General features: G+C 45.1%; 1 protein-coding gene and 1 non-coding gene across 2 annotated transcripts in view; one reads left to right on the top strand and one right to left on the bottom strand.

Moving 5' to 3' along the window:
• The window catches only part of LOC144483022 (uncharacterized), a 1,062,789-nt gene that overhangs the window by 151,245 nt on the left and 887,585 nt on the right, over nucleotides 1–23,959 (top strand). The window lies entirely within an intron of this gene.
• trnav-cac (transfer RNA valine (anticodon CAC)) lies at nucleotides 3,181–3,253 on the bottom strand. The gene has a single exon. It is a non-coding gene; the product is annotated as a tRNA-Val (tRNA).

Genomic DNA, 23,959 nt, shown 5'->3' with positions numbered 1-23,959 from the left:
ACATTCTTTCTGTGGACAGCCATTACAGCACCAGGGACTCAGGTTTGTTTCTCGGCTTGAGTGACTGTGCGGAGTCTGCACGTTCTCCAGGTGCTCCTGTTTCCTCCCACACATCATCTTTTTCTTCTCATGAAAATCCAGTATTTCCGATCGCTCTGAATAAATTTTGAGGTTCAGGTCAGAGCGAATAAATAAAAGCAAAAATCTGTGGATGCTGGAATCTGAAACAAAAACTGATAATGAACCCCTGTTCATTATTCAACATTTAACATCAATACATTTATTTATTCTGCATCTCCTGATTCTGAATTCAATATCTCTGACATATGCAGCATTGAATTGCAACTATGACTGACCAACAAAACAGATCGAGTCACTGGTTAACGCACACCCCATGATGCTTATTTGAGATTGACCACAGTCAGTTTATAAACAAAATCAAATATCTTTAATGGGAAGAGATTTAAGAATGACCAGTTAGTTTATTCTGGGTGTGAAATATTCTGGTGCCTAAATCCCATTCATCTATAGGAAAGTCCAGTAGATATGCACTGAGCCTCGATTTCCTCATCAGCATGAATGGTTTTCCCGATATCTTTATTATGAAACCCGATTTTAAAAAGATGCTTCTGTGCAATGTGCACCAATTCCTCGAGTTCAGTTACAGTATCACTTGTGTCTGTCTTCATGAGCACACACTACTATTAAACATGTTTCAGTCGGTGATTAACTATGTTGGTCTACATCTATAAAGCCATGCATCGAACAAGTTGCTAATATATGCACGGTGTCAAAATACAAACATTTCTTTCGTGCAACTGCATCTAAAAATGCAGCATTTCTGATTTTCCTGAAAGCATTTGAGACCGAGCTCAAAACAAACATAATATGGCAACATCGAGAATTGGATAATGTTCAGCAAATAACCAAAATCATGCATACTTCCTGAAATGCTAAAGTTTCTGTCTGGTTTTGAACCAGGGACTTCTCACGCGTTAGGCAAACATGAAAACCACTACACTACAGAAACTACCAGCAGTTCGGTGTAGCCAATCGACTTGTCTGCAAGGTTCAACTCTGCTGTGTTGCTGCAGGTTCTCATGGTTAGACTATCCACCAGTATCTATTACAAACCCACCAACTCCCACAACTATCTTGACTGCAGTTCTTCACACCCCACATCCTGAAAGGATTCCATCCCATTCTCTTCATTCTTTCGACTCCGCCGCATCTGTTCTGATGATGCCACTTTCCTAAATAGCGTTGCAGATATGTCTTTCTTCTTCAACAGTTGAGGTTTTCCACCCACTGTTGTTGACAGGGCTCTTGACCATGTCCGACCCATCCCCCAGCCACTGCTCTCACTCCCTCCCCTCCCTCCCAGAACCAGGACAGGGTTCCCCTTGTCTTCACTTTTCACCCAACCAGCCTCCGCATTCAAAGGATCATCCTCTGCCATTGCTGCCAATTCCAGCATGATGCCACTACCCAACACATATTCCCTTCAACCCCCCCCCCCCCGCCACTCCACCACCAGCATTCCACAAGGATCGTCCTCCCTGGGATACCCTGGTCCACTCCTCCATCCCACCCAAACTCCTATCCCCTACCCATGCAATAGTAGAAGGTGCAACACCTGCCACTTTACCTCCTCCCTGTTCACCTCCCGGGTCCTGAACACCCTTTCAGGTGAAGCAGTGCTTCACATGCACCTTCTTCAACCTGGTCTATTCAATTCGCTGCTCTCAATCCAGTCTACTCTACATCGGAGACACCAAACACAAATTGGGTGACCGCTTTTTTGAACACCTTCAGTCTGTCCGCAAGCAGGACCCAGAGCTTCCTGTCACTTGCCCCTTCAACACACCACCCTGCTCTCCTGCCCACATGTCCGTCCTTGGCCTTTTCCAATGTTCTAGTGAACCCCAATGCAAATTGGACGAACAGAACCTCATCTTCCGATTGGGCACTTTACAGCCTTCCAGACTGAACATTGAGTTCAACAACTTCAGAGCATGACTCTCCCCTCCACCTTCACCCCATTTCCATTCATTTTATTTCATTTTGTTTCTTCTTTTCATCTCATTCATTCATTTTATCATACTTCTTTGTCACTTCCATTTTTCAACTTCTTCATTCCTGCTCTTCTTCTTGCCCGCACCCGCCCCCTCCCCCCCTCCCCCCGACCAACCGCCCCCCCCCCCTCCCCCACCAACCCCCCTCCATTCAGGGCAAACCATCTGTACCTCTGCTCCACCATTCTGATTCACACTTTTCACACCTCTCTCAGCCTTCTCCATTCTCCTTTTCATTCCCTTTGTCCAATTACAGCACCCCCCTTCCACCCTCATAATATAAATCTTGTCTGATTTTCTTTGCCCTTCGCTCTGATGAAGGGTCATCCAAACTCGAAACATTGGCTCAATATTTGTTTCGTTATTCAATATTAAATATTAATACATGTATTTAATACATACATCTTCATTCTGAATTGACTATCTCGGGAATATGCAACATTGCATTGCAAACATGACTGACCAATAAAAGAAATCGAGTCACTGGGTAATACACATCCCATGGTGCTTATTTGAGACAGTCAGCATTTACACAATATCAAATATCTTTCAAGGAAAAAGATTTAATAATGATCTGCTGGTTATACTTCATCCCTCTTTATTCTGCGTGTGCAACATTCTGGCGCCTAAATCCCGTTCATCTATAGAAAAGTCCAGCAGATCGACACTGAGTTTCGATTTACTCATCTGCCTGAGTGATTTTTTTCCCATTTCTTTATTATGAAGAACAATTTTAAAAATATGCTTCCGGGAAATGTGCGCCATTTCCTCTAGTTCAGTTACAGTTTCACTTCTGTCTGTCTTTATGAACACACACTATATTACACCTGTTTCACATGGTGATTAACTATGTTAGTCTGCATTTATAAATCCATTAAATTCTGGTATGGACCGAACAAGTTGCTAATATGCGCACGGTGTCAAAGTACAAACATTTATTTCCTCACTGCGTCTTAAAATACAGCATTTCTGATTTCGCTGAGAGCATTTGTGGCCGAGGTCAGACCAAAGATAACATGGTGACAATATCGAGATTCAGATCATGTTCAGCAACAACTGAAACCATGCAAAACTTCCCTCATACTAAATGAATAATTTCAATAAATGTTTCTGCCTGGTTTCGAACCGGGGACCTTTCGCGTGTGAGGCGAACGTGATAACCACTACACTACAGAAACAGCTGACAGCATAGCGCCGCCAATTGGCCTGACCACAATGTTCAACTCGACTGTGTTGCTGCAGGCTCCAATGGTTATACTGAGAGCCCATTCACTTAATACAAGACAAAAACCGTTTCTTTCAACCTGAATTCTCAACTCATCTTGAACTTCAACATTGATAAGCGGTCGTCCGGCAAATATCTAAGGGAGCAATGATTTCTGCTCAAACATTAATGCATCATTCTCATCTTCCTTCAAATAATTTCAACCAGTTCTGCCCAATATTTGTTTGCTGTTCAATGTTTAATATTAATATATTTTTATTCATTACATATCTCCTCATTCTGAATGAAATATCTCCGAAATAGACAACATTGAATTGCAAACATGACTGACCAACAAAAGGAATCGAGTCACTGGGTAATACACATGTCACGGTGCTTCATTGAGATTGACCACAATCAGCTTTTCAACAAAATCAAATATCTTTCAGGGGAAGAGATTTAAGATGTGCAGCAGGGTGCAGGTGCGATCGCCATGTTTGTCGGGGCGCAGGAGTGTCGACCTTTGTGATGTATGGGACCTGAACCCACTGCCGTCCATGTTGTGCAGGTACATCCACCCTGCTGGTAGGGAGGAAATTCCAGGATTTTGACCCAGCGACTGCGAAGGAATGGTGATATATTTCCAAGATGTGGAGATAAGAACATAAGAAATAGGAGCAGGAGTAGGCCATCTAGCCCCTCAAGCCTGCTCTGTCATTCAATAAGATCAAGGCTGATCTGATAGTGGGTTCAGTTCCACTTCAGTTCCACTCCCCATAACCCTTAATTCCCTTAATGGTTAAAAATCTATCTATCTGTGACTTAAACACATTTAACGAGGTCGCCTCGACTGCTTCATTGGGCAGAGAATTCCAAAGATTCACTACCCTCTGGGAGAAGAAGTTCCTCCTCAACTCTGTTCTAAATTGACTCCCCCGTATTTTGAGGCTGTGCCCCCCTGTTCTTGTTTCCATTGTAAGTGGAAATAACCTCGCTGCTTCTACCCTGTCTAGCCCCTTCATTATCTTATATGTCTCTCTATAAGATCTCCCCTCAACCTTCTAAACTCCAATGAGTACAGGCCCAGTCTACCCAATCTCTCCTCGTAAGCTAACCCCGTCATCTCCGGAATCAACCTGGTGAACCTCCAAAGCTAATATATCCTTTCTTAAATAAGGGGATCAAAATTGTACACAGTACTCTAGGTGCGGCCTCACCAGCACCCTGTATAGTTGCAGCATAAGAACATAGTACATAGAACAGTACAGCACAGAACAGGCCCTTCGGCCCACGATGTTGTGCCGAGCTTTATCTGAAACCATGATCAAGCTATCCCACTCCCTATCATCCAGGTGTGCTCCATGTGCCTATCCAATAACCGCTTAAATGTTCCTAAAGTGTCTGACTCCACTATCACTGCAGGCAGTCCATTCCACACCCCAACCACTCTCTGCGTAAAGAACCTACCTCTGATATCCTTCCTATATCTCCCACCACGAACCCTATAGTTATGCCCCCTTGGAATAGCTCCATCCATCCGAGGAAATAGTCTTTGAACGTTCACTCTATCTATCCCCTTCATCATTTTCTAAACCTCTATTAAGTCTCCCCTCAGCCTCCTCCGCTCCAGAGAGAACAGCCCTAGCTCCCTCAACCTTTCCTCATAAGATCTACCCTCCAAACCAGGCAGCATCCTGGTAAATCTCCTCTGCACTCTTTCCAGAGCTTCCACATCCTTCTTAGAGTGAGGTGACCAGAACTCCACACAATATTCCAAATGTGGTCTCACTAAGGTCCTGTACAGTTGCAGCATAACCCCACAGCTCTTAAACTCCAACCCCCTGTTAATAAAAGCTAACACACTATAGGCCTTCTTCACAGCTCTATCCACTTGAGTGGCAACCTTCAGAGATCTGTGGATATGGACCCCAAGATCTCTCTGTTCCTCCACAGTCTTCAGAACCCTACCTTTGACCCTGTAATCCACATTTAAATTAGTCCTACCAAAATGAATCACCTCACATTTATCAGGGTTAAACTCCATTTGCCATTTTTCAGCCCAGCTTTGCATCCTATCTATGTCTCTTTGCAGCCTACAACAGCCCTCCACCTCATCCACTACTCCACCAATCTTGGTGTCATCAGCAAATTTACTGATCCACCCTTCAGCCCCCTTCTCTAAGTCATTAATAAAAATCACAAAGAGCAGAGGACCAAGCCCTGATCCCTGTGGCACACCGCTAGCAACCTGCCTCCAATCCGAAAATTTTCCATCCACCACCACCCTCTGTCTTCGATCAGACAGCCAGTTACCTATCCAATCGGCCAACTTTCCCTCTATCCCACACCTCCTCACTTTCATCATAAGCCGACCATGGGGGACCTTATCAAACGCCTTACTAAAATCCATGTATATGACATCAACTGCCCTACCTTCATCAACACACTTAGTTACCTCCTCAAAAAATTCAATCAAATTTGTGAGGCACGACTTGCCCTTCACGAATCCGTGCTGACTATCCCGGATTAATCCGCATCTTTCTAAATGGTCGTAAATCCCATCCCTAAGGACCTTTTCCCTAAATTTACCAACCACCGAAGTAAGACTAACCGGTCTATAATTACCAGGGTCATTTCTATTCCCTTTCTTAAACAGAGGAACAACATTCACCACTCTCTAGTCCTCTGGCACCATCCCTGTGGACAGCGAGGACCCAAAGATCAAAGCCAAAGGCTCTGCAATCTCATCCCTTGCCTCCCAAAGAATCCTAGGATATATTTCATCAGGCCCAGGGGACTTATCGACCTTCAGTTTATTCAAAACTGCCAGGACATCCTCCCTCCGAACATCTATTTCCTCCAGCCTATTAGCCTGTAACACCTTCTCTTCCTCAAAAACATGGCCCCTCTCCTTGGTGAACACTGAAGAAAAGTATTCATTCATCACCTCGCCTATCTCCACTGACTCCATACACAAGTTCCCACTACTGTCCTTGACCGGCCCTAACCTCACCCTGGTCATTCTTTTATTCCTCACATAAGAGTAAAAAGCCTTGGGGTTTTCCTTGACCCGACCCGCCAAAGACTTCTCATGTCCACTCCTAGCTCTCCTAAGCCCCTTTTTCAGCTCGTTCCTTGCTAACTTGTAACCCTCAATCGAGCCATCTGAACCTTGTTTCCTCATCCCTGCATAAGCTTCCCTCTTCCTTTTCACAAGACATTCCATCTCTTTCGTGAACTATGGTCCCCTCACTCGGCCATTTCCTCCCTGCCTGACCTATCAAGGACACGCAGTATTTGTTCCTTGAAAAAGTTCCACTTTTCATTAGTGCCTTTCCCTGACAGTTTCTGTTCCCATCTTATGCCCCCTAATTCTTGCCCCCCTGCTTTTATACTCCATCCCTCTCGCGATAAAGACCAACATTCCATTTGCCTTCTTGATTACCTGCTGCACCTGCAAACTGAGTTTTTGTGATTCATGCACAAGGACCCCCAGGTCCCTCTGCACAGTAGCATGTTGTAATTTTTCACCGTTTAAATAGTAGTCCATTTTACAATTATTCCTTCCGAAGTGGATAACCTCACACTTACCAATGTTATACTCCATCTGCCAGATCCTTGCCCACTCACTTAGCCTATCCAAATCACTCTGCAGACTCTCTGTGTCCTCCACACAATTCGCTTTCCCACTCATCTTTGTGTCATCCGCAAACTTTGTTACCCTACACTCAGTCCCCTCCTCCAGATCGTCTATGTATATGGTAAATAGTTGAGGCCCCAGCACCGATCCCTGCGGCACGCCACTAGTCACTGATTGGCAACCGGAAAAGCACCCATTTATTCTGACTCTCTGCTTTCTGTTAGATAGCCAATCCTCAATCCACGCTAACACTTTACCCCCAACTCCGTGTACCTTTATCTTCTGCAGCAACCTTTTGTGAGGCACCTTATCGAATGCCTTCTGGAAATCTAAATACACCACATCCACCGGTTCCCCTCTGTCAACTGCACTCATTATATCCTCAAAAAATTCCAGTAAATGTAGGATAGTTTTTTCAAACACACGCTCCAGCTTGAATGATTTCTGTATCTAAACCCTTTATAACTTATGACAATTCATTGATGTACGGCGGGGTCTAATATTTCGTGTGTTTGGGAGAGAGTTTAGTCTGAGTTCGAGGCTCAAACAGACTCTTCACTGCAGACAGGTCACTGTGGCAACACTGATAAGACATTCCATTGCACAGAATCGACTCAGAAACCTTTGCCTGAGGCCTGGCTGTACTCAGTAGCCATTGATGATTTAACATGTTTTTGTGACTGTCTTGAATCAGTGACTTTAATGCTGGTGTTACTATTTTAAAACAAACTCATTCAAAATAATTTATAAAAGTCTGCATTAAAGTATCAGATGAAGGAGTTCACAGGAGCCTGTTAACCGCTGGGACAACAATACAACAGGCATTGAGTGAGGGACAGACGCGACCTGGAAACTGGAGGAGTGAATATTGGAAATACTGACCCTTCAGCACCCAGTGAATTCACACATGGCTCTGAGCTCCTAAACAGGGAACAGAAGCTCCTTTACAACTGTGTTTAGAGACAGGAAGAACAGCGGTGAATGCTGAAAACGTGCTGTCAAATCAGAGAATGGTGTAAAACTGGGATCTGTTCCTGAGTGAGAGCGAAACAGTGGGTTTAAAATTCCAGTCTGAAAAATGACTGGTATTTATTGTGTGATGATTTAATGTGTTTGTGATAGTCTTGAATCAGTGACTTTAAAGCTGGTGTTACTAATTTAGAATAAAGCCATTTAAAATAAATCTGTGAAAAATCAGTTGGAGGAGTTAAGAGGAGCCTGTTAACCCTGGGACAATTATACAACAGACATTGGATCTTCAGATAGAGGAGCTGCAGTGTGTTTGCAGGAATTCCCTGTTTAATTGAGAATAAGCAGCTTCTGGTCCCGGGTATAAACTGGCGACAGCTTCTCGGCTGTTTCCGGTGACAGACACGGCACAGCCAATGAGGGAGCTCTTGCTCAGAGCCGCCTCTGACACTCTCTCTCTGGTTGGAGGACCAGCCGTCCTTTCTCATTCTTCTTCAGAAGAGTCACGTTGGACATGAAACATTAGCTCTGTTTCTCTCTCAACAGATGCTGCCAGACCGAGAGCTTTTCCAGCGTTTTCTGTTTTTATTTCACCATCTCCACCATTTCTTTCCTCCACTCCCAGTTTTCTCCCTCCCTCTCCTCAGTGTTCAGATCTCCAGCTCCTGCCTGCAGCCTAACAGTAAAATCAATGATTTTCTCTCCTGGTCACTGGGACTCTGAAGCCCCGCCCCCTCGCTGTTGTGTCAAGGTGACCACACATGTGTTCTGCTCCCTGTTGAAACAAAATGGCAACCATTAATCTGACCCTGGTCTGGAGCAGAATTCCTGGAGCTGCAAATGCAGAACCTGCAGGGTTTTATTCCAGATTTGCTACCAACCCTGGGTGTTAATGACCCACTGCATCCACCTGCCAGCTCCACCGCTCCCTCATATCTCGCTGCCTCTGCCACCACTTACCGGCAGCAAATGGGAAAAAAATCTCTTCTTCACCATCACTCACCTTGGGCATGCTCCAAACAATCCAACGCTGTTATTGTGCATTCGTCTCCCATGATGTAGAGAGGGGACTTTCCCCATCACAGAGAATGCTGGATAGACTCACCACCATTTAAGTCCCAATTAGTTTTAATTATTTATTTGGTGTGACGGCACGGAGACTGGGGTTAGAGTGACAATCAATAAAATTAGGAACTAAATACAGAAACCCAAGTTTACAGTCCCTCTCCAATCTGCCAGACAGTAGGAGATGGGAATTAGTGAAGAAGGAGAGTGTCCACATAGCAGTGTGTTATAATCCAGGTCAGAAACTCCAAGGTGTTTTATGAAGTCATCCCAGATCATAAGCTTTGCATTTTGACTTTGGCACGGGTATGATTCAAGTGAGCCACTGGGGAGCTTTTATCAAACAAAGTTTATTTAAAAATACAATTAACACATAGAAAGAAACTTAGCAAGAGCTTTTACCAATTACAAACAAGAAACCCCCCCCCCCCATGATATTGTGTAAACATTAACAGCTCAATGTACTGTTCCAACACAACATTCTTATCAACATACACACATGGTTTTGGTTTAGCACAGAAAATGCGGATGCTCACGTGATTTTGCAGCTCTGCAACACCTGCTGTGAATTAGTCCTTTGGATGGAGAATTGAAATGCTGACTTCCCCGTCCTGTAGCTCCCAGCACCGTCGAGGTAGAGATAGAGCCACTGCTTGCCTCGAGCTAGCAAACCACTCTCAGCAAAATTTTCACTCCAGAAAGGCAAGAAAGACTGCTTCCATCGAGCCAGCAGAATTTCTAATACCAGGGAGAGACACAGAAATACTGCTTTTCAGTCTGGGATCTAACAGCTTCTACCTAAAACTGAAAGTGAATCCTTGGATTCCTCTGTGAAGGAACCACCTGACCTTGACCTGTCAATCAATCTTCCCACAACAATTCAAAAGGGACATAAACTCGTAAAACTCCAGGACATTCCATTCGGCCCAAATTACAGATAAACAAAAAGGCCCATTGTGCTTTCATCAGACATCACGGCAACAATACAAAACCCCCCCAGAGAATCAGGATTAAAATACCTTCCTTAAATGCACAGTATTATCACAAGTGATCACTGCAGAATTGACTTCACTGTAATGTGAGCTCACTGGTGTCTCAGGAAGGTGAGATGCCTGAATCAATCCTTTTTGTAATTTCAGGATTGCATTCTCATGGATATTCCAGATCATGTATTTTATTTATGGTGGCATTTTGATTTGATTTATTATTGTTACATGTATTAGTATATAGTGAAAAGTATTGTTTCTTGCACGCTATACAAAGCATACCGTTCATAGAGAAGGAAATGAGAGATTGCAGAATGTAGTGTTACAGTCATAGCTAGGGTGTACAGAAAAATCAACTTAGTGTGAGATAGGTCCATTCAAAAGTCTGATGGCAGCATGGAAAATGCTATTCTTATATCAGTTGGTACGTGACCTCAGACTTTTGTATCCTTTTTTCCAATGGATGAAAGTGGAAGAGAGAATGTCCAGGATGTGTGGGTCCTTAATTATGCTGCTTGCTGCAGCTCCTTCCTTTTCAGAAGTTTATAAGAAACAGGCGCAGGAGTCGACATTTCACCCACTGGGGTTGCTCTGCCATTCAATGAGATTGTGGCTGATCAGATTATGGCTGATTGCAGCCTGAACTCCACATTCCTGCCTCGCTCCCGTTCCCTCAACTCCCTTTTGATCAAAGCTCTGTGTAACTCAGCCTTGAATGTATTCAATGATCCAGCTCCAGTGCTCTCCAAGGAGAGAGAATTCCAAAGTGAATGAGAAGAAATTCCTCCTCACCTCCCTTATTATTAAACTCAGCCTCCAGTTTGAGATTTCCATGAGGGGAAACATCCTCTCAGCATCCAACCTGTCGAGCCCCCCCATGAATTTTAGGTTTCAATAAGATCATCTCTCAATCTTCGAAACTCTGTGTGCGGACCCAACCTTTCCTCATAAAGTAACCCCTTCATCCCAGGAATCAGCCCAGTGAATCTTCTCTGAATTGCTTCCAACACAATTGTATTTTGTGTCTTTCACTGAAAACGGGACAAATATTTTGTTCAGAGTCTGGGCCATTTCCTTCATTCCCATGATTGTTCAGTCTTACCTGCTGAGGGACCAATCCTCACTTCAGCTGCCCTTCCTGTTTCATAAACTTGGAGAAATTTTACTGTGAGATTTTTCCTGTGAGTTTCCCCTCAAACTCCATTTTCCAAGACATTCAATGATCTTAGAGAGGTAGGGAAGTTGGAGATGGGGTGCTAGTTTGCACAAACGGTGGGATCAAGAGCTGGTTCATTGAGGAGGAGGCTGATGTTGGCAGTGTTGCAGAGTGACAGGACACGAGGCAAGGGAACAATTAAAACAATCAGCTCACACGGGGAAGGTGATGGTCAGCAACTTAGTGAGAATAGAGTGAAGGGAGCAGAGGGTGAGTCTCACGGAGAAGGTGAGCTTTGGAGGGGATGAGAGGAGATAGGAGAAAAACTAAAGAAAGAGGCAAGTTTAAGGCTCAAGGAAGGAGGAGCTTTTAGAGACAGTTTGGCTCCATGGGCCAGTGGAAGGGAGAGAATCAGCAGAGGCAGCTGATCAGATTGTCTCAATCTTAGTGACAAAGAAGCTCCATGAGCTCCTCACACTTGTTGGAGGAGACGGGGGAGGGAGAGAATTTCAAAAGGAACTAACTTATGTTGGTGACAGTAAAAGGACTTGTCACACTATGTTTAACACAAAGCTGATTTATTTATCCTTTACCCAGAATATTAACCTCTACCTGAAGTGGAGTTTATTAACATCATCAGAAACAGACCCAAGAACATAGTTCAGTCCTGGATGTTATTAACAGAAGAATCTAATCATAGTAATTACATGTGAACTCTCAGGTATGTCAACAGGTTGGGCAAACAGATAAATCCCTTCCTACACGCTGAGCAGGTGAACAGCCTCTCCCCAGCATCAGTGTGCTGGTTTACAGTGAGTTGAGCTGAACCCAGTCCCAGAGTGAGAGGACCAGAACAGTCTCTTGTCAGTGTGAACACGTTGATGGGATATTAGTTCCTCCAATCGTCTACAGCATTTCCTGGAGTTGAGCATTCAAACAGGTTTCAGACCAGTGATCGGTTCCAGCTTTATTTCAGACTCAGTGAAACAAAAATAAGACGTTTTAGTTGTTCAATTAAACAACAGCCTGTTCCATTTGATTACTACCAAAAGCCTGACTATATTCGTAGAAAGGAGGTTCGATCTATATTTTCATTTGGAATTCGTGGGGATTTTTCTTCTGATCCCAATGCATTGCTGGGCGTGATCAATGATCCAATCCAAAGTACGCATGAAATGGGGATGCCTGTTTCTCAAAATCCTCCACCTATTATAGTTAATAGGGGGAGAACATACATCGCCAACCCTGCAAAGCCCAATATATACAATGTTGTTTCAAGACACATATGTAATCTGATTGTAAATTCAAAGGAGACAAAATGGATGCCAGTCATTTGGAAAACATACTTCCTCGGTGTGATTCGTACATGAGTGCAATAATGAACCCTGGCCAACGATTTCAAAAAGTCCACACCACAAATTACGAGTATCAGATATCCAGTAAAGCAACCCCCAAAGAGGTCTTCAAAGTTTGCCATCTGTGCAAGCGCTTCAGTAAAGCACATCTTCAACTACTTAGAAAGGGCATCACCAATAACTCTATCAGATGCACCACCCACCACCAGAGTTTCAACCGGCCAGGAAAAGCCCAAGCTGTTGGCTCAAACATCATCCATCGAGAGCATTCTGAAAAGAAAGACGAGTTTATCTCCTAAAATATTGCCTGCACTCACTCCCAGGACAGGTTGCAAGTACAGAATAACAAAGATTCCCGGACAACATCGGATGAGTGCTGGTCACTTCTCAGCTTAGGAGGCAGGAAACGATGAAATCCTATACTACATGCAGAAGACCAGTGGTGGTGATGACCAATCTGAGGATAAGGCAGTTGCTCCAACACCTCATCAAGAAGATCCAATCCAAAGAACGCATAAAATGGGGATGCCTGTTTCTAGAAATCCTCCACCTGATGCACCACCCACCACCAGAGTTTCAACCGGCCAGGAAAAGCGCAAGCTGTTGCATCAAACGTCATCCATCACGAGAATGCCGAAAAGAAAAAGGAGTTTATTTCCAGAAGTATTGCCTGCACTCACTCCCAGGACAGGTTGCAAGTACAGAATAACAATGACTCCCGTATAACATCGGATGAGTGCTGGACACTCCCCAGCTTGGGAGGCAGAAAACGATACTACATGCAGAAGACCAGTGGAGGTGAAAACTAAGGATAAGACAGTTGCTCCAACACCTCATCAAGAAGATCCAGTCCAAATGAGCAGACATAAGATGCATGAAACGTGGCTGTCTATTTCTCGAAATCCTCCACCTCATGCACCCCCCACCACCAGAGTTTCAACCGGCCAGGAAAAGTGCAAGCGTTTGGATGAAACACATCCATCGAGAGCATTCCGAAAAGAAAAATGAGTTTATCTCCAAAAATATTGCCATCACAAATTACTTGTCCGAATGTTATATTTAATGAACAAGTGGTTTGTGGAGGGAAGGGGTGGGGTGAATTGCCAAACACAACCCCGCCCAGAGCAGGGACACTGTCAGATGGTGCAGGTGGAGAAACTAGCTGAGTACTCGTGTTAACATGCTGCTACCCAGTTTTCGGATTGCTACTTTATATTGGAAAAAAATCACAAGGCCCTTCCTCGCCTTCTGTTTTTGCTTTCTGTACAACAGTCGCTTAACTTAAAAGATGACAATAGTCAATATATCTGTATCTCCACACATCTGATCCAAAGAGATTACTGGCCAAGAAATGATGGGATTCAAGTGGTTTCAGCATCTTGTTATACTTTGGCTGGTGTTTGGTATGTAAAACTATAACTCCTTGTTTGTTTGCAGTAGGGTAATGTTCATGGAATTTTTCACTCAGTGTTGCATTGAACCTTCCCTTATGTTTTATTTCAGGGCTGATTCAAGCAGATTCTGTGTCTCATCCTCAGACTGAACAGCATATTACTGAAGGAGATAGAGTGAAAATGGACTGCAGCTACACAACAAACAACAATGAACCCGATCTCTATTGGTACAGATAGCACACGGAGCAGGCTCCACATTTTGTTCTGCACCGATATAGAAACGACAGAAGAGACGCAGATTTCGCCAAGGGAAAATTCGAGGCCGGTCAGACTAATGCAGAAAATAACTTTCCTTTAACGATTACTCGAGCAGAAATCCAAGACACCGCTGTCTATTTCTGCGTATTGAGAGACACAGATGTTTAAAACTCATCTGTCGCTGTACAAAAACCTCACCAAACAGAACTGGCACAGGTGGTGTCTCCAGTTAAAGTTCTATCCGCGTCTCCGTGTTAACTGTTACGTTTCTCAATTCTATCGCCTCTGATTCAGAAAGTTGTGGTTTCAGGTCTGCCTCTAGAGACCTTAGCGCAGATTCCACCTGCCACTTGCACTGCCAGTGCGAATGGAGTCGGAGCGTCTCCGCAGTGAATTGCTCAGATAAAGTACTAAATAGATGCTCCACCTGGCCTTTCTGGAGCATCTTAAACACTTCACCACACTCGTTCCTAAAGGAGGACAGCTCTCCAAGATTTTTAAACCTCAGTCGACAAGCTGCAACAGCTGATCACATCACCGGGGATCTTGCTGTGCGCATGGTGACTCTTTCCTGCATTGCAATAGTGACTGCAATTCACATTTAATTCACTTGTATTGTGGACAGGCTTGATGGACTCCCTTCTCTGTCTCTCATTGTTGGCAGAAATAGTAAATTCAGCATTGCAAAATGCGGGCCTGCAGACATACTGTTCAGTTTCTCACTCGTCACAAGTAATGTCAATTGCCTGACTCATAGAGTCATAGAGGTTTACAGCATGGAAACAGGCCCTTCGGCCCAACTTGTCCATGCCACCCTTTTTTTAACCCCTAAGCCAATCCCAATTGCCCGCATTTGGCCCATATCCCTCTATAACTATCTAACCCAGTAACTATCTAAATGCTTTTTAAAGACAAAATTGTACCCATCTCTACTACTACCTCTGGCAGCTTGTTCCGGACGCCCACCACCAATTAGCACACATCCTGGTGTGGAGGGATGATTGGCTCCATGAGTTTTTTCAACCCACCCTCTGCACGTAGCATGAATTTTTAATACATCAAGCATCCCTTTCCCTTCAATTTGTTTTCCAGACTCAATAGTTATATTAAAACAGGAATCAATTTAATCAGTCTTTCCTCACTTAATAAAGGGTGAAATTTTACAAGATTTTTTCTAAGTATCCAGCGAGTCTGAGAATCGGAGAGTTCCAGGTCCTTTTTTGGGGCCAATTTTCACGCCCAATCTTGTGCACTCTGTCTCTGAAAAGATGGGCTAGTCAATTTCTAGCCAGGCAGGCTGTGGGCAGGGCTTAGCATACCAGACCTCTGATGCCGCACATGTGCATTAGCAGCAGCAGGGGTCTGACAGGCACAGAGAGAGCTGTCAGGCCCCTATTACAGCATACAGCCACAACTAGTTCCCCACGCTTCCCCCGAAATCGCGGGGATGTAGCCCTCGCTGCCCCGTCCACACACAAAACGATCGGGGCTCCCGTCTCTCTCCCACTGACGGCAGGCAGAGTGGCAGCGGGCCCCCTCCCACATTGGTCCGCCTCCGTTGGCACAGCCCCCAGCACTGCCCACACAAGCCCCACTCCTGTACTGCCCTGTGGGCATTGCACAGGTGGCACGGTGGCACAATGGTTAGCAGTGCTGCCTCACAGCGCCAGGGACACAGGTCCGATTTCCGGCTTGGGGTCACTGTCTGTGTGGAGTCTGCACGTTGCCCCCGTGTCTGCGTGGGATTCCTCTGGGTGCTGCGGTTTTCATGCAGTCCGAAGGACGTGCTGGTTATGTGGATTGGACATGCTAAATTCTCCCCCAGTTTACCTGAACAGGCGCCAGGGTGTAGCGACTGGGGGGATTTTCACAGTAACTTCATTGCAGTGTTGATGTAAGTCTGCATGTGACTAATACATTAATATAATAAAAAAGGGCTGGCATTGCCCAGGTGCTAGGGTGGTACTGCCAGTCTGGCACTCCCTATGGGCACCCCCGCCTTGCACTCGGCCTCGCTGGAGGACTTCAATGGCGTCCAGTTCCACCCGCAAGGCCAACATGACTGTTCCCCATTCATGTTGAGCAGGTGTTTTACTCAATGCAGAGAACCTCTCACGACAAGGCCATAAAATCAAGCGAGCCCAGACGATCGAGCACTGTGTTGCGAAACACATGGAAATCAACACTACCGTAAAATGAAATAAACCAATCAACCACTCGCCCATTTCCATTGAGAGGCTGACCGCGCTCGGAATCCGGGTGTTATAATGACGCGTCAGGTGCGAAAACGGGTGCCATTCACGCTTTATGACATTTTCCGCTGCAAAAATGGCGTAACGAGGCTGTACAATTCCAAATAGAGTGTTTATTCCTTCCTATAAGTGTAAGAACAAGTGGTAAAACATTTGCCTCTACATTCATACAGCTTAGATGTGTCAATTGTGTTTAATAGTCAGTAAATACAAATAAAAAGTTGTATGGAACTGTCCTTGAGGGGTGTGGAGTAGATGCTGAGCGCTGTGACCGATACAGATTCTTCAGCTCAGGTGTCCTGTTGTTCAGTAGAGAGATTCCAGATACTTTTCCAGCTGCAATTGTTCTGCTGGATGATTGACTTTCACAGTCAGAGAGGGAGCTTTAGATATTCCTGCAACAGCTGGCTATTTTGTAGGGCTACGGCTCCAGTTACTGTATCGTTTTCAATGTGGCAAACGTCCAGCTGGTTTGCTCACAGGACACACACAACACATACAGACTGACAGACTGTCAGACGGCAGCCCTGGACAGCTCGATGGGCTAGCTTTTAACACCTGTCGTTTTGTATTCCAAGTGGAGACACAGGATTCACATTTATGTCGAGGAAATTAACATCCAACGTATCTGACATAAAATAGTTGTTACGTCCCTTTGTCAATATCGGAGATGGGAATCAGTCTTTGGATAGTTCTACAATTACTTTTTCAGTAAGCACAGGGAGGCGTTCAATGTTCCTCAGAGAGAGACCCTGCAGCCATGCAGTGTTTGGCTGTGCATTCTCAGCTATTTTGGTGTCTCCTTTCATTTTTAAAATATTAAACGTAGTTCATTTCTAAATTTGAAATATTATTGTATATAACTCCAGCATTATTCTCCATTATTGTGGCTTTCTCTTCACGTGTCTCTCACTAACGTTCGTCCCCTCACCCCCCCCCCCCACCCCCCCCCCCCCCCCCACCCCAACTCTCTGTCTCTCTTTCTCTTCCCTGTGCCCAGAAATTGCTGGGCCTCTAACAGTAATCTTTGTTTCTTCCTTGGACACAGGTGAGGTCCCAGAGGATTGGAGGATAGCAAATGTGGTCCCGTTATTTAAGAAGGGTAGGAAGGATAACCCAGGTAATTATAGGCCAGTGAGCTTGACGTCCGTGGTAGGGAAATTGTTGGAGAAGATTCTTAGAGATAGGATCTACACACATTTAGAACTGAAATATCTCATTAGCGATAGACAACATGGTTCTGTACGAGGGAGGTGATGCCTCACAAATTTGGTTGATTTTTTTGAGGAGGTGACAAAAATGACTGACGAGGGAAGGGCCGTGGATGTCGTCGACGTGGATTTTAGTAAAGCATTTGACAAGGTCCCTCATGGCAGGCTGATGCAAAAGGTTAAATCTCACGGGATCAAAGGTGAGCTAGCTAGATGGGTACAGAACTGGCTTGGCCAGAGAAGACAGAGGGTAGCAGTGGAGGGGCCTTTTTCTGACTGGCGGTCTGTGACTAGTGGTGTTCCGCAGGGCTCTGTACTGGAACCTCTGCTGTTCGAGATATATATAAATGATTTGGAAGAAGATATAGCTGGTCTAATTAGTAAGTTTGCGGACGACACAAAGATTGCTGGAGTTGCAGATAGTGATGAACATTGTCAGAGAACACAGCAGGATATAGATAGGCTGGAAAACTGGGCAGAGAAATGGCAGATGGAATTTAATCCAGATAAATGCGAAGTGATGCATTTTGGTAGATCTCATGCAGGGGGGAGCCATACAATAAATGGCAGAACCATCAGGAGTATAGACACACAGAGGGATCTGGGTGTGCAAGTCCACAGATGCTTAAAGGAGGCAGCACAGGTGGAAAAGGTGCTGAAAAACGCATATGGCATGCTTGCCTTTATTGGACGGGGCATGGAGTATAAAAGTTGGCATATGATGTTGCAGTTATATCGAACGTTGGTTAGGCCACATTTGGAATACTACATCCAGTTTTGGTCGCCACATGACTAGAAGGTCGTGGAGGCTTTGGAGAGAGGGCAGGAAAGGTTTACCAGGATGTTGCCTGGTATGGAGGGTATTAGCTATGAGGAGAGATTGAGTAAACTAGGGTTGTTCTCCCTGGAACGACGGAAGTTTATAAAATTATGAAGGGCATAGATAGGGTGAACAGTTGGAAGCTATTTCCTAGGTCAGAAATGACAAACACAAGGGGTCATAAGTTCAAGGTAAGGGGGGCAAGGTTCAATACAGATATGCGGGGGACCTACGTTACACAGAGGGTGGTGGGGGCCTTGAATGCACTACCAAGCAAGGTGATTGAGGCAGACACGCTAGGATCATTTAAGACTTATCTAGATAGCCACATGAACAGACTGGGAATAGAGGGATACAAACAGATGGTCTAGTTAGGAACACATGATCGGTGCAGACTTGGAGAGCCGAAGGGCCTGTTCCTGTGCTGTATTCTTTGCTCTTTGTTCTTTTTTTGTGTCTATTGTTCCCCACTATCTCTGCCGCTTCTCCCTTTATGCCCCTGCTATCTCTGCCCCCTCTTTCCATGTGCTACTATCTCTCTACCCCCTCTCTCTCTCTGCCCCTCTCACTCTACCCCAATCTCTATCTTCCCCACTCACTCTGCTCCATGATGTCTCTGTCCCACGCTTTCACTGCGCCACCTTCTCTCTTTACCTCTCTCACTGCCCCACGCTGTCATTGCCCCTCTCGCTCTACCTCACTCTCCCCTTCTTTCTGATAGTTGGGAACCTGTCTCGGGGGCAGGGAATTCATATGGTGTTCGTGGAAGTGGAAATGACTAGGGTTGGGAAGCATTTTCCGATCAGGGCCATTGTGATCTCCTGGACTCGTTTCGATCGCCTCAGGGGGTCGGAGAGGAATTTCCCAGATTTTTTTTTCCCCATATTGGCCCTGGGGTTTTTCACTCTGGGTTTTCGCCTCTCCCTGGAGATCACATGGTCTGGAATGGGGGGGGTGGGGGTGAGTTAATAGGTTGTAATGAACAAAGCATCGTAGCTGTGAGGGACAGCTCGGTGGATAGGATATTGGTATGTAGATAGGCTGGCAAATTGGGAGGGGATCCTGGATTCAGGATTCAATCCTAGACCGGGGAGCGGCGCGGGCTTGGAGGGCCGAAGGGCCTGTTCCTGTGCTGTATTGTTCTTTGTTCTTTGTTCTTTGCTCTCTCTCTCTAGGTGTCTGATCCTATTGCTTTATTTCTATGCTAGATATCTATCCCTCCCTCCCTCTCTCTCGCTGGGACTGATTCTGGAGCCGAATGACCCTCCTGTTCCCCTTCAAGCTCCTGTCCCATTTTGACTCCAAATTGAAAATGCAACACTTAACTCTGAACCCCAGATGTTTATGGAGGTGCCCTCTGTGACCTCACTTCCCTTCGGTTAGCTCGTGCCCTCTACATGACCTCATTTCTTCAGGCCACCCCCACCGCTGCACTGTGGGAATTGTAGAACCACTTTCCAAGACGGTGATGTTTGGATGATTGCTGTCCAATCAGAATGAAGCAGCGGGATAATGGGCAGCTGGAAGGGTGAATCGGTGAGGTGATATATCATTGTCATTGTTTTGCTGTCAAGTCAGAACAAGGCAGGTGGATATTGGACAGTTGACCTAGCCAATGCGAGGGTCCAATTAATGTAGTTTATATGGATTTTAGCAAAGCCTTTGACAAGGACGCACATGGGGGAACTGATTGACAAGTTTAAAGGACATGGAATTCAGGGAAACTTTGCAATGCAGATCCAAAACTGGCTTCGTAATCGTAAACAAAGTATCATCAAAGAAGGCTGCTTGAGTGGCTGAAGCTGGTGTCTCGTGGCGTACCACAAAGATCAGTGCAGGGACACATATTGTTTGCTATCTACACAAATAATAAGATGATAATGTAGAGGAATGATAAGCAAGGTTGGTGGGGTGGTTAAGGGTAAAGAAAAAGGCTGTAGTTGCCAGGAAGATATAGATGGGTTGGTCAGATGGCAGAGCAGTGGCAGATGGTATTTAATCCTGATAAGTGCGAGCTGATGCACTTTGGGAGAAGTAACCAGACAAGGGAGTATTTAATGAATGGCAGGACACGAGGAGGCTCAGAGGAAAAGAGGGTTCTTGGGGTAATTATTCATAGATCCGTCAAGGCCGCAGAGCAGTTGAATATGATATTTAGGAACACATACAGACACTTGCTTTTAACAGTTTTGGCAGAGAGTAGAGGAGCAAGGATAATGTTGGAGCTGTACAGAACACTGGTTAGGCCACGGCAGGCATATTGCGTACAGTTCTGGTCATCTCACAATAGGAAGGATGTGATTCCACTGGTACAGAGGATATTCACCACACTTTTGCATAGAATGGAGCATTTGAGCAATAAAGGGAGACTGGATAGGCTTGGATTGTTATTTTGTTCTAGAACAGAGGTGGCCGAGGAGACATGATTGAGGTAAATAAGATTATGAGAGGTATGGACATGCTGAATGGGAAGCAGCTATTCCCCTTGGTTGTGGATCAATCACAAGGGGCGTAGTTTTTGGGCAAGGAGCAGGGGATTCAGAGGGGATTTGAAAAAAAAATACTCAATGGATGGTGAGAATCTGGAATGCACTGCCTGTGAATGTAATGGAGGCAGGAAATCTTACAACCTTTAAAAAGTATTTGGATGAGAACATGAAACATCATAACAGTCAAGGATATGGGACAAGTGCGAGAGCATGTAAGTGATGTGACTTGAGTGGTAGTTATTGTGGGTGCAGACTTGATGGACCGATTCTGCTGTACAACTGTATGAATCTATGGAGATCCTGTCCTGTCTGTACCCTCCCCTTTCAGGAAATGTAAATGAAAATGAAAACAAAAATCTGGAAACTCTCAGTGGTTCAGTTCTTCCCTTAATGACATTGAGTAAAGGGATATTTCATCACATTCTTCAACTGCTCCCTGAACTTAGTCTGGGTGGCCGCATAAATAAAGGTATTTGTGCAGCAACTCAGGAGCTGCAGCATGAAGCCCAAGTCCCGAACAAAAATCGCACTGTATGGAGATGGATACCCCAACCAGAACATCTGGAAAGCTAAAGTATCAATCATTAACGTTGACCATAACAGGATGAAATTGGCTGAAAGAACAAACAGTAAAATGATGGACTTCCTTCGACTTTCCATTTCTGGGTCTCTGAGACTCTCCCCATTGCAGTGAGCCCACAGTCTCCTGCGGGCTCTGCTCGTTACTAAAATGTGTCTGACGGTGAGAACATTGAGCAGCAGAATCAGAACAAATGGGATACATGGGGTTAGAATGTAATGGAGGAACACAATTGCTCCCCAAACTGGAGAAAACAGGACATCAAATGAGTAATTACAAAACCAAGGGTCGTTCATCAATACATACTGACGTGTTACCATAAAATACCAGAAAATATTCTTTAAGCAGCTCAGCGCAGTCACTGTTCCCAAGGCTACAGATGCCGTTTTCTCACTGCAATATTTATTTTTTCAGCTTCTGGCAACAAATGGCCACAAATCGATCAAAGGTGAAAGTGACGGTGAACCAGACAGAACAGTCAGTGGCTGCATAAAGCAGGACGGCGTGGATATTACACACGGGGATGAATTTCAGGAAATGAAACTGTTCATCAAAAACAATCGGAATGTGTCTCAATATCAGGTCGAGGATAATAACCAGTAGATCCGCCAATGACATGGCCACCAGATAACGAGTGACACATCTGGAGAGACCACAGTTTTTGCGAATGAGGATCACAATGGTGACTAAGTTCACTGTAAGGAAGGGAAATAAACAATGAGATCATACATCATGCTGCTGCAAAATTACCAGTTTGATTGAGGGGTTATTGAGATTTGCTACTGCATGCTGTAATGTATTAATGTAATCAGACCTGATAGAACAAATGGGCACGTCTGTGACACAATGGAAGGAATCTTAGATGAAATATAATCAGGGTGCGTGGAAAAAGGTGAGGCAGGAATGACACAGGGAGCCAGAGGTGATGGAGAGAGTCTCGAGTGATAAGGGATCCTGGGGTTCGTGGTGGGATGCAGGATGGTGCAGAACTCAGGAGTGATGGGTGTTGGGGTGATTGGGAGGAGCCACGGGTGATGGGCCTGTTAGGGACAGAGGAGTGATGTTGACAATTTATGTGTTTTCCAAATGATTTGAAACGATTTTTAAATGATTTTGATTTGGACGTGAAAGAGACTCCAGCATGGTATCTTGTCTCCCTGGTGCCAGGGTCCAGGATGTCTCTGAACGGGCAGAAAGTATTCTGAAGGGAGAGTGTGAACAGCCAGTGGTTGTGGTACACATTCGTACTGACGATATAGGTAGGAAGAGTGATGAGGTCCTGCAGCAGCAGTGTAGGGAGTTTAGTCGAAAGTTAAAAAGCAGTACCTCTCGGGTTGTAATCTCAGGATGACTCCTATGCCAGGTGCCAGTGAGGCTAGAAATAGGAAGATAGTACAGCTCAACACGTGGCTGAACAGCTGGTGTAGGAGGTAGGGTTTCAGATATCTGGACCATTGGGATCGCTTCTGGGGCAGGTGGGACCTCTACAAGAAGGATGGGGTGCATCGAAACTGGAAGGGCATAAATATTATGGCCGAGAGGTTTGCTCATGTCACACGGGAGGATTTAAACTAATTTGGCAGGGGAGTGGGAACCAAAGCAAAGGTGAATTAACTGAAGGGGAACCAGAGAGTAGGGCCAGTAAGACTCAGAGAAAGGGCTGTCAGGGTATGGTTGCTCATGAAAGAGGTGACTGAAATGCATTTGTTTCAATGCAAGAAGTGTAACAGTTAAAGCAGATGAACTGAGGGCTTGGATTAGTACTTGGAACTATGATGTTGTTGCTGTTACAGAGACTTGGTTAAGGGAAGGACAGGATTGGCAGCTTAACGTTGAGCATATCAGGCTGGTTCGAGGGAGACGTCAAAGGGGTGGAGCAGTTAAGGATTAAGGAGAAACTCACAGCTGTATGGTGGGAGGACAGCTCGGAGGCCCATACAGCGAGGCAATATGGGTAGAGCTCAGGAATAGGAAGGGTGTAGTCACAATGTTCGGGTTTACTATAGGGCGCCCAACAGCCAGCGGGAGATAGAAGAACAAATATGTAGCCAGAATTTGGCAAGGTGTCAAAGTAACATGGTTTTGTGGTGGGAGATTTTAACACACCCTATATTGACTGGGACTCACTCAGTGCAAAGGGCGTGGATGGGGCAAGGTTTGTAAGCAGCATCCAGGAGGGCTTCTTGAAACAGTATGTAAAGAGTCCAACTAGCAAGTACTTGACCTTGTATTGGGGAATGAGCCCGGCCAGCTAGTCGACGTTTCAGTGGGGGAGCAGTTCTGGAACAGTGACCACAATTCAGTAAGATTTAAGGTACTGATGGAACAAGAGAAGTGTGGTCCTCAAGTTAGGGTGCTAAATTGGGGGAAGGCTAATTACAACAATATTAGGCAGGAACTGAAGAATGTAGATTGGGGCAGATATTTGAGGGCAAATCAACTCTTGGCATGTGGGAGGCTTTCAAATGTGAGTTGATAGGGATACAGGACTGGCACATTGCTGTA

Source organism: Mustelus asterias, unplaced genomic scaffold (genome assembly GCF_964213995.1).
Source record: "Mustelus asterias unplaced genomic scaffold, sMusAst1.hap1.1 HAP1_SCAFFOLD_44, whole genome shotgun sequence".
Lineage (NCBI taxonomy): Eukaryota > Metazoa > Chordata > Chondrichthyes > Carcharhiniformes > Triakidae > Mustelus > Mustelus asterias.
The sequence above is the reverse complement of the archived record's forward strand: the minus strand, read 5'-3'. Positions and strand labels throughout refer to the sequence as shown.